Source organism: Notechis scutatus, chromosome 6, assembly GCF_049901735.1.
Source record: "Notechis scutatus isolate UNSWTSFEM ecotype Mainland chromosome 6, rNotScu1.2, whole genome shotgun sequence".
In the NCBI taxonomy this organism is placed as follows: domain Eukaryota; kingdom Metazoa; phylum Chordata; class Lepidosauria; order Squamata; family Elapidae; genus Notechis; species Notechis scutatus.
Window position 1 is genome coordinate 31,896,427 of NC_142014.1, and position 12,249 is coordinate 31,908,675.

The 12,249-nt window shown below is 39.1% G+C and overlaps 1 protein-coding gene across 1 annotated transcript in view; it reads left to right on the forward strand.

The window, feature by feature from the left end:
* Positions 1–6,070: 6,070 nt before the first annotated feature.
* The window catches only part of LMNTD1 (lamin tail domain containing 1), a 46,564-nt gene continuing 40,385 nt past the window's right edge, over positions 6,071–12,249 (forward strand). Inside the window, exon 1 of the mRNA XM_087967914.1 lies at positions 6,071–6,165. The gene's annotated coding sequence lies outside the window, so the exon portion shown is untranslated. The remainder of the gene's footprint in view (positions 6,166–12,249) is intronic.

Consider the following 12,249-nt stretch of genomic DNA (forward strand, 5'->3'; position numbering starts at 1 on the left):
AGAGCTGTAACCATCAGAAGAGAACGCTGTAATACCCCTTAGTCAAGTTTTTGGTGACCAGTTGTTCATGATTAATTTTCCCATGTTCTTCTTTTGTTGTACTTGTGTTTTGGTCTGTGACCGCAAATAAAGTATTGTTATAAAGTTCTGAATAGTTTGCGGTTGATAATGTAGGAAGTCCCAGTAGAAGATAATGTGTCGTCAATATGGGAGAGAGTGAAGCTTACTACTTGTTTATATTTAGTAGTTTTTGAATGGTGTGTAAATGTGGTTTATCTCTATGTGTCTGTTGATGTCTGTGATCCTCAAAGAAGATAGCAAAAAAAAAAAAAAGACTAGAGACTTAGCAAAAGACTAGAACAGATCCTCTCCTGCAACCAACACTCAGATAAGCAGGGATTAACACCAGACAAATAATTAAGCAGAGAATAATAGTCTAATCAAGGTCTATGGAGTTTCTCAATCATCCAGGTCATGGTTGTCCCAAAGGTGCTTCTTCAAGAGGCAAATGGACTTTTTGTTTTTTCTTTGAAAATGTTTTGCTTCTTCTCCAAAAAGCTTCTTCAGCTCTGACCGGATGGTGGGGAATGGAAGAATCGATACTCCTTGCAGACAGCTGGTCATTTGCATCCTTTTAAAGAGTCGTTGAGGCCACTTGAAAATTTGTCTGTGTCCTCAGGGTCACCTGAGTGGTGCAAATGGGCATGGAGCCTTCTTGGAACTGCTGAAAGGACTGTGTCATGCCCCTGTCGGAGTCTGAATCTGAGGAGGAAGATGAACAGCTGATGGGGAATGGGAATGTGGCTCTGTTGGCTGTGTAGGAAACTGGGGAAGGACAAAGTCCAGCTGGATAGAGCAGGGGAGAGGTAGAACAAGGGAGAGGGAATTCAGAGGAAGACAATACTTTATTTGCGGTCACTCAGGCCCAACTCCTCTTCGTCCTCTTCATCCTAGGGCATGCAGGGAGGAACGGAGAAGGGAGCAATGTGGGTTGCATGGCTTAGGGGGGAGGAAAGGGCCCTGATTCCCTTCATTAGCCACACCTGGGAATGAAAGTTTAAAAGAGATGCAAGCTGAGTGCAGCAGCTGCTGGGAGCAAACATGAGTTTATCTTGTGTTGACTTTGCTTATCTGTGTTCCTGGCATCTTCCCAACCGTGTTGAATTACTACCGTATATCCAAAGATATAAGAGACTAGCTTCTTTGGAAAGGAAAAAAAAAACCACTATCTCCGAGCACTCAGACATTTTGAGCAAGGATTCAAAGAAATGTCTCCAAAATTCTGCATCCATTAACAACAAGCATGTTGAAGTTTCGGGGTGTGTGGAGTGGAAATTTTGTTTTATGGGATTTCTATCCTAGTTTTCTCATTTCAAAACTAAGGAACATTATCTGACTTTTAATGAAGTAATTTCATTTCGTTCTGTGTGCATCAGAAAATATAGCTATGGATGCACAGGATGAATGGATGGATGGACGACTGGATGGACCGACAAACAGACAGAAAGAGATGATATGATATCATATGATATGATAGAGGGAGAGAGAAATAGAGAGATAGATACAGATATTGTAGATGATAGACAAATAGATAGATGGATAGATAGACAGACAGACAAGATTAGACAGAGAGATGATAAAAAGAGAGAGAAATAGATAGAGATAGAGAGACAGAGAGATAGCTATAGATGATAGAGAGAGAGATGATAGAGAGAAATAGAGATGATAGATAGATAATGATAGAGAGATAAATAGATATAGATAGATAAATAGACAGACAGACAGATATAGATAGATAGATGGATGGATGGATGGATGGATGGATGGATGGATAGATAGATAGATAGAGAGAGAGAGAGAGATAAACAGAAAGAGATAGATAGATAGATAGATAGATAGATAGATAGATAGATAGATAGATAGATTAGAGAGAGAGAGATTATGAGAGAGAGAAATAGATAGATAGATAGATAGATAGATAGATAGATAGATAGATAGATAGATAGATAGATAGATAGATAAAGATGATAGAGAAAGAGAGAGATGATAGAAATACAGAGAGAGATGATAGATAGATAGATAGATGGATGGATGGATAGATGGATAGACACAGAGGGAGAGAGGGAGGTATATGTATATCTATGAGTATATATATTTTAATACTGATTATGTTTTATATACATACAACTCAAAATGCACACATAGTAATAAGGTGTGTTCTATAATTTTCCATAACATGTATTCCTACGTCCTTTCTCTTTCCATAGCTTATAAAAGATCATTTTACTATTCATTTTCTTTTACAACACTGTTGTAATAAAATCTTGATTTCATTTCTCCCTCCTTCAAAAGACTATTTAAAAAAGGAGGTTAATGATTCGGGAGAACACAGTGAGCCAAGCTCCTGTAGTAAAATAATGAAATTTATTAGTTAAGCCAGAAGCTAGCTTTTAATAGAAAAGAGTTAAACAGGGAGATTTGCATAATAAAACCAATGCAGCAAACTAGTATATAACTCATTTCAAAATTTGCATCGTGCCATATGCTTGCTATCAAGTTTGTTTGAGAGTATGGCTGTATTGTACTTAAGTACAATGGCTGTATTGTTTAAAAAAAATCTCTTTTCTCCAAAGAAAAAAAAATTGGAACACCCAAAGGATTTCTCCTGTATTGCTTTCTGATTTGGTTCAGATTTCAGATTCCTTTCCTGGTGTTCTGACCCAAGCCTTGTTCAAATCAAACAAAATATAAAAACAAACCTTTTTAATGTGGCGCTGTGAATTCTGTGCATTCACAGCCAAGAGTCATTTAAAACTAATTGTCCCAGATAAGAGTCAGCCCTTTCAAGGTTGCAAAAGGCTGCCAAGAACAGAAGACTAATTGCAGATAAATATCCCAAGCCAGAAGTTTCCAAAAACAAACCGGAGTAAGCAGGGTTTCAACGAGGGCTCTGAGTAGAAAGAACTTCTTTGCTTCCTGCAAAGAAGCCAACCCCAAAGGCTGGCTTTTATCCCTTATGGAAGGACCCATCACCCTCCAGCCTTACCCCCGAGTCGCCTGTGCTGCTTCAGCTTCTCTTTCCTTCGAATAGCCCTGTGCACATGCGCACTGGGCACAGGCTCCCCGAGGTACTCTGCGTCACTGCTGCCAGACTCCACAACCTCTGAAGGCAGCACTCCACTCTCCGATAGTTTTGGCCCCATCCCTGCATCACACGCAGGCCCCTCGTTTGAGTCCTCACTGTCAGAGACTTCAGCCATATGCACCTGCTGCCGGTGAACCACAACACCTGGGCAGGATACTTCAATATGAAAATAGCAATGGTTTTTTCCCCCTGTTTCTAAGAGTTTAAATACATTCGTGTTTCATTCATCACCAGTCTGTCAACTCATCAAACATTCCTAGGCCTGTTTTAGTAGTTGCCATAAAAGGAGGTGGGAAGGGGACTTCCGGTTTGTCGGCTTCGCCGGCGGTAGGGATTCGCGAAGCTGTGCGATCCCTGCCACGCTAGCCGTTTTGGGGCTCCGATCCGGACGGATACGGAGCTAGGCTGCCCTGCAGGGGCAGCTGAAGGTAGGGGATCCGGAGAGGGGTTTGGGGTGTTGCAGACCCCCTCCCGGCCGGCAGAACCCCCTTTTCCCAGGGCAGTGCAGCGGCGGTCCGTAATGGCGCCACAAAGAAGCTGGCAGCCGGGTAAGAATGCGCAGGAGGAAGTGGAGAAAGTGTTTGGAAGGAGAAAGTTTTTCTTGGTTCCTAGGACTCTAAGACATATTTAACAAAATTCCTGAAAAGTATGACTTTCTGAATGATACCTTCTAAAAGAGGAAAAAAGCGGCAGTTTGATGGTGCTGAAAGGAAAGCTTACCCTCTTTTCCTATGGAATAAAAAGTGAATATTAAGAAACCTATTTTTTTTAGGTGAAAACTGGCTTTAAGCGATGAGTGGGAAGAGAGAAGATTAAAAAAATATATCTGTATGCTAAGACTTTGTTGGAGGAGATGCTTTAAGGATTGAAAGACTAAAATATATCGCAATAAGATTTTAAGAAACAGATTTGGACTTTCTTTTTTCTGATTGACACTACCCTAGGAGGTGAAAGTGAGAACTCTGCCTTGGTTTGGACTGATTGATAACTTTGGGACTGTTTTATCTTTCCTTTGGAATATTTTGGTTGCTGTAAGAAGAAAAAGAAGGGGAAAAGAAAAGAAAAGATTTATAATGGCTCTTTCTATTGAGGAACTGAGAAAAGATTATGAACAAGCAAAAAAAATGGTAAAGCTGGTTTGAAAGAAGCCTTCCTTTTTTTTAGAAATGGCGCTTATTAACTATCAACAAACATTACAACAGATGAAGACAGCAGCAGAAGAAGGAGAGGCAGCCATCTTTAATAAATCTCAGAACTTGACCAAGAAGGAAGAGGGAAGGAAGAGAAATAAAGGACTTAAGATTTAAAAAAACATTGAAGAAAGGGAAAAATAAGATGCAAAATCAATATAATGATAGTAAACAAAAGGGAAAAGGAATACGACAGAGAAGGGAAGCCAGTAAGGCAGAGGCTAGAAGAAGGGGGTAGAAAGGTTTGTTGGGAGAAGAAAGAAAGGGAAAAGGTGGAGAAAAGCTACAAAGTTTTGAAATTAAATGGGAAAAAGGAATCTTTTTAGGGATAAAGGATAAAATATAATTTCTTTAAAGAGATTTTGCAAGGTACATAAGATGATATTGTAGTATTGTATTAGAAATAGAAAACTTAAATGGCTTAAGAGTTGATAAGAGATTAAAATGTTGAAATGTTTAATAATGATTGGTTTTAAAATTTAATAATATGAGGGGAGGTTTAGTATTGAGTATTAATTAAAGAGTTTAATAAGATTATGGTATTGATGTTATTATAAAATTATTATTATAGTATTTGTTTTTAATATTTAGATTTATTGTTTAACTATGTATTTAATTATTTTGGATGTATTATTCAGATAGAATGTACCAAGCAAAATCGGATTGGGTATTGGGTGTTATTTTAAAGATTAACTTGATTAATTTAGTGGGGAGATAGAAAGGCATCATACTCTGATTAGTGATTTCAGGAGAAATTTCTTTTTTTTTATAAGGAATGAGACAAAGGTACAATAAAGAATGGACAAAAGATACAAATATAATGACTCAAATTAAGATGATTAATTAAGATAGAATTAAGAAGAGTGAAATATGTGGAGAAGTTAATATAGAAGACTTAGAATGGTAAATAAAATAAGTAATGATATGTAAGATGAGCATGAATACAGTTGAAGTCCATGAAGAGAGAGATACCTGGGTCCAAGTTACTTTCCAAAAGATTTTTTTATGTTTTGTGTGTTGTGGGTATATGTTTTTGTTTTTTTTCTGGGGAGAATTAATAAAACCTTGTAGAAATATAGAATGAGAATAATGGTAACTAAGTCAGAAAGAAATAGATGAAATAATAATAATAAAATTGAATAAGAGTAAAAGAGAAATAAAGAGAAATTGGATAAGAGGTTTTTGTATGTTTATATGGAAATGGTTTAAAACAGAATTATAGTTTATCTGACTTGTTAAGTTTATAATGGAAAAAGGTTTAAATATGTAATGGATAATGATGACTTGTGTGTTTTGAAAATTAATAAAACTTGTTTAAAAAAAAAAAGGAGGTGGGAAGGAAGGAAATCTGGAAGAGCAGGGCAGCAGTCTGAAATCGAAAGTACATTCCAATTCTTATCTTTAAAAGATTGTAAGTAAAATACCAGTTTTTGCCTGTGAATATATTTAACTGGAGAATGTGATTGATGACACCCAGCCCTTAAACGTGCTCAATTGGAGAATCTGATTTATGACACACCCAGGAGGGAAGGGGGAAACAGGGTCACAAGGGACTGTAAATTATGTATGCCAGAGTCGGCTTCATACAGGGCAGCACCAGCATGTCAATAAATCCTTTGAAGTTTTTTTTGAAGTTTGGCTTGAGGGTCATGATTTAATTACGGCGATTGCTGGAATCCTGACACAGTCATTCTTCCACCCTTGTGAATATTATTTCATTTCTCCACGCAGCTAATCACCAAAGGAAGGAATAGCCAGGCCATTGAAAAACTCCAGACCGAACACACCCACAGCCAGCAACAGATCAGGGACCTGGAGACAAAGTTGGAAGTAAGTATTTGTCTGTGACTGGAATTGACTGCCCGAGTTGCGTGAAATGGGAAATTGGAAGATGCAGGTAGACTTTTTCGTTTAGTTCCTGTGTTAGATTAAATTCTCCGTTTCCTAAAGAGAGCCTGGGCTATCCTTTACGATGCCCAAATCCTTCCCAAATGTGCTTTTTTTCAGGAAGCAACTGGACTTTTCTTGTCTTTTGCATACTTTTTAGAGGGTTGTTGAGGCCACTTGGAGGTTTATCTGTGTCCTCAGGGTCACCTGAGTGGTGCAAAGAAGGCTCCACAGCCATTTGCACCACTCAGGGGACCCTGATAAAACAGATAAACTTCCAAGTGGCTTCAACGACTCTCTAAAAGGATGCAAACAACCAGCTGCCTGCAAGGAATATAAACCCTTCCATTCCCCATCATCCTGTTAGAGCTGAAGAAGCTTCTTGGATGAGAAGTGAAATGTCTTTTAAAAAGAACCAGAAAATCCAGTTGCCTCAATTTGGACATTTGTTCAATTTGAATATAGATGGCCTCTTTGACCCCTCTTTCAAACCAGCTATTCTTTCTGTCCAGAATGTGGTACAGATACACCTGCAAGTGGCCTCAACTTCTCTCAGAAAGATTAACAGATTAACAGTTAATCAGAATTGGAAGGGACCTTGTAGGTTATCTAGTCCAACCCCCTGCCCAAGCAGGAGACCCTACACCATTTCTGACAAATGGCAGTCCAATCTCTTCTTGAAAGTCTCAAGTGATGGTGCTCCCACCAACAACAACCAGACGACTGCCAGGAATATAAATCCTTTCCTCCTCCACCAGTCAGTCAGAATTGAAGAAGCTTCTTGGATGAGAAGCAAAACATCTTCAAAAGAAAAAACCAGAAAGTCCAGTTGCCTCCTGAAAAAAGCAGCTTTAGGACAACCAGGACTTGGAGGACGGAGAAATCTCTACAGGCCCAAATCCTTCATTTCTCTTCATGATTATAGGGGTGGTGATGTTTCGTACAGTTTCTATGTGGCAGTAAAAAAAATGAAGTAAATATTCTTCTAGCAGATCAGAATTGATAAACTAAAGAAATCCCAACGTAGCTTTTATTTATAGCTGAGTAAGGATGCTTTACTTGGTAACGTTTCATGACATAAATCAAAAACTGATCATCGTTTCCAAAGCTGAGGTAAGAGGAAAGTGATTGCTCTTCCCAGGAAACCATAATTGCTATAAATGGAGATCAACCGAGGTTTGCGCCTCATTTATTAGCGGGTTGCTGTATTTTTAATCCTATTTTTCACGGAGCCCTTCAGATCTGATTTTAAAAAAAAACAGAAAACCAAACTCTGCTTTAAATGCATGGCCCTCAGCCAAAAGGGAGTAAAGAGAAAAGGGGATACTAACACTGAAGATATTTATGTTCTGAGGGCAACTCACTGCAAGAAATAAAACAATAAAAATAGAAATGCAGGATTGCAAATATAGGAAGAACGGAGAGAGCAAAAATAGCTTAAAACTTGAAATGATGACAAGGGAAAGTTTTAAAATTATCAGGCGGATCTCTCAGAGGAAAGGGGTTCAAATTATTCCTTGGTTGTCCTTCTGGGCATCACCTGCTTTGATTCCCCATGTGGACTTCTAAGGACAGGTTGGCTGGTAAATGTGACATCGCATAGGTTGTCAGACTCATCACACAAATGACCACAACTATATTCCTCTCCACATTCCGTTTACAAGGGCTGTTTACTAATTGGAATACGACTTAAATCCAATCTCTGTCTAATACAAACGGCTGCAAAACTCCACACAACCACTAGGTGGGAGCAAACAGTATCTCTTTGGTATGTTTTGCTGCCACCTAGTGGTCATTTGGATTATTGCATCCCAGTAGACCTGAAGTTAAGGTACTTGAACAACACTATCACATTGAAGTTGAATAAGTACCCACCTGGATGAACACAAAAATGCAGTAAAAAAGCTGGAACACACTTCCTCACTAGTCCAACACATGAAAGCCACAGGTCATAGCATCAACTTCAATGGCACCAAAACCCTAGCCACTATAGAAAACCGCAGCCACAGAATTATCAGAGAAGCCATGGAGATTGAAAAAAGACCTGAAAGCATGAATAGAAGAGATGATTCCACCAGACTGTCAATTATTTGGAAGCCTGAACTCACAAACAAAAAAATCTCCACATCAAAAGCCAGGCAAACATCTGGGCACAAACAGATCCCCCCTGATACCTCCAGCTCAAACACACCCCAACCAGGCACCCAGATGAAACCTAGCTTCCTAATAAATAATAGCCGTCCATTTACTCAGAGCCAAGCTGCACTAAAAGCCTCCAATACAGGAACACAATGTTGCCAGCCAATCAAGACAAAAAAAAAAGGCACAAAACAGACAGAAGATATTAGAAACACCAATCAAGCAGAACACAGCAAACTCCAAGACCAATAAACACAGACCAAGACTCCCAACCAATCAGGATGAAGAAAAAACCATTCTGGCACAGCAGTAGGCTAGCACCAAATTTAAAACTGAAACGGCTGTGAAAGTCTGACTCACAGACAAACACTACCCAAGTGTTTGAACTTACTAAATCCTACTCCGAGAAGCACAAAGCTGAAGACACAAGCCTGAAGATGATGAATGAGACTTCATCGAAACGTCACCTAGATACTTCCAATTTTACGCGGGAGAAAACCCGAATAGCCAAATGGGGCAGAGCCATTTTTGTTTACACATGTGCCATCTGGCAAGCCTGAATGTTTGTATTTATGTATATCTTTATTTATAGCTCTGCACAAACAAGATTAAAGATATAACAGAGTTGGAAGGGACCTTGGAGGTCTTCTAGCCCAACCCCCTGCTTCCTGCTAGCAGGAAATCCTATACCATTTCATAATTGTCCTTTCCTAAGCTTTTATCAACATTATTTTTCATTGGGATGATTGCATTGATTTTGTAATGGGTGCCTTCCTCCTGTTTTCTATCCCAAAACTCCCTTCTCTCTCTCTCTCTCTCCCTCCCTCTCTCCCTCCCTCTCTCTCTCTCTCAGCAGAACCTGGCTGTATTTCATTTGGCCTAATTGCTAGTGTTGGCGTTTTCACCGGTTTTCCCAAAATTTCAATGCATTATGATGGCCAACTCTGGCTGTGCCATTTTTAAGCATCTCTTATAGAGAGGCTGAAAAGGAAGGGTTGACAAGAATAAATGGTAGGGCTTATTCAAAGCAAAATTTTATTGTTCAAAAAGTGGGACTGGGCAATTTAGAATATTCTGATAAACAGGTTTAATGAAAGCAAGGAAGGCAAATGTAGTCATTAGCAGGAAACAGTCAAATCTCGCTCTGTTGGAGGCCATGTTCTGATATATTTGAATGGCTACCTTTTCTTCCCCCTATGTAAGAAATGTAATTACGGGTGCAAACATTTCACATGGACACTTAATTATATTGACTGGTGAATTCCATCAGTCAGGGGAATTATGCAGATCTGATGGAAATGTGACTGGGTCTCCTTGGTAGCTTGAAGCTGGTGGGAGGTGACTCTGAATATAAATCGAATGGTCACTATGGAGGAACTCCAAGCGTGGAAACAATCTAGGTCAAAGGATGTCTTGGCCAACTGAAGAATTTGGTTCTGCGATGAAACATTCATCATTCAGAATATTCATGAAGGGAATGTAGACGTCCTTGCTTCCATGTAGGGTATCACAGAACATAGAATAATAGAGTTGGAAGGGATCTCAGAGGTCTTCCTCTGCTTGAGCAGAAACCGAATACAATTTCAGATAATGGCTGTTCATGCTCTTTTTGAAAGCGTCCAGTGATGGAGCACCCACTACTTCTGAAGGCAAGTTGTTCCATTGGTTGCTTGTTCTCACCATTATGAAATTTCTCCTTAATTCCAGGTTGCTTCTCTCCTTGGTGAGTTTCTATCCATTGTTTCTCGTCTTGCCTTTTGGTGCTTTGAAAAATAGTTTGACCTCCTCATCCTTGTAGGAGCCCTTCAAATATTAGAAGACTGCTACCATGTCACCCCTAGTCCTTCTTTTCATTAGATGTACCCAATTCTTGCACCCATTCTTCATATGTTGTAGCCTCCAGCCCCTTAATCATTCTTGTTGCTCTTCTCTGCACTCTTTCCCAAGACTGAACATCTATTATACATTATGGTGACCACAACTGGATGCAGTATTCCAAGCATGTTCTTACTAAGGCTTTGTAAATTGGTACTAGAACTTCATGTGATCTTGATTCTATCCCTCTATTAATGCAACCTAGAATAATATAATAAATATATTACTATATTTCATATCTGTAGGGTATGATTGAAAAGAATCAAGATGGTGACCACAAACTATGGTTAAAACTGCATATTTTTCTGTGCATTGTGCGGGGAACGTGCCATACATAAAAAGGGAGCTGAACATAGATTGCACCATTGCAGCTGCCAGCTTGATTCTTTCAACTGTAGTCACCTCTGGTGTTTTCTCTCACCCTTTCTTCCAAATCCATTCTTACCATTCTACCCCCTCCATGTGGGATGGACAACTGTTTTTCCCCCATTGTGCATTCCTTCATTCTTCATCGATGGACACATTAATCGGGTAGAGAAAATAAGATCTCTAACCATTTAGGTTGTCCTGAAATTGTTGCCATCCTGTACGTGGAGCAAATCAGAATGTTGTGTACCCCAAAACATGATGCATGTTGCAAAGGCACGTTATGTAAATACATTCGATATGTGAGTTGGAATTGGATTTTTTGCTTTATTTTTAGATCAGTCTGCTGGTTGGTGCTGATTATTGGCCTCTTTGCAAAGAGATATTGATAGAAGTAAGCAAATAATTACAATGAGTGACATTGATTATATGAGGTGAACCTCTTCAGGTTCATAAAGAGTTCATTTATACATAGATTATAAAGTGAGGAAATGAAACTAAGTGGTGGAAAGTATTTATAGCTTGGGTGGTCGATGTTGGTGGTGGGTTTGTTCTCCAAGCTTGTTGTTTAGCCTCTGAATGTTTCATCACCAGGCTAGGTAACATCATCAGAAGAACGTCAGTTGAAGCATCTTAGTCCAGTTCTCTTCTGCTTTTATAGGTCTTAGGTGGTCAGTAGCTCAAATGACCAGCTGGTCATGCCATGTGAGGGCCATCCGATGGTGAAGTCACCCTGGTTGGTCATGTGATGGACTGGTCACACCATGTGAGAGTCATTTGGTGATGAGGTCACCCTGGTTGGACGTCATGTGAGTCAACTGGTGGTCGACACTGTCATTGGTTGGATATTTGATTGATCCAACTTCTTACAAACTTGTAGCTGGTTGCAGATTGATATGCTTGTTAATTGACTCATTTGTTGAATGCCAGATTTTGATAAAACTAAGTCTTCATGCCTAAATTAAATATGTGTTATGGGATCTGGCTGGGTTTTCTAGAGCAGGGAGAAGTCAAAATGGCAGCTGGGATCTTGTGATCACAAACTATTCCTTTTTTATGTGCATTAAATGTGTCACACACATTGAAAGAGACCAAAACTTTAATCATGGAGTTGTGGGTGCCGTTGTGACATTTTCATGTCCTCTAACACTCCAGGCTATTGCTCCATTTCCTCCATTTTATTTATGTATTTATTTTATTTATTTGTCAAGCGATTATAAGATAACAGGTATAAGTATAAACATAGTTATGAATACATGAAATGAATACATATAAGAAAAAAAACAGTAGGACAGGGACAGTAGGCACGTTGGTGCACTTATGCACACCCCCTATAGAACTCTTAGGAAAGGGGTGAAGTCAATAGTAGACAGTCTAAGGTTAAAGTTTTTGGGGTTTGGGGAAGAAACCACAGAGTCAGGTAGAGTATTCCAGACATTGACCACTCTGTTGCTGAAGTCGTATTTCCTACAATCAAGTTTCATGCGGTTTATCTTGAGTTTGTATCTATTATGTGCTCTTGTATTGTTATGCTTGAAGCTGAAGTATTCATTGACAGGTAGGACATTGCAATATATAATTTTATGTATTTTGCTCCGTATTGCTCCATTTCCTGATATTTGTTCTGCCGAGCTGCAAAAAAGAACT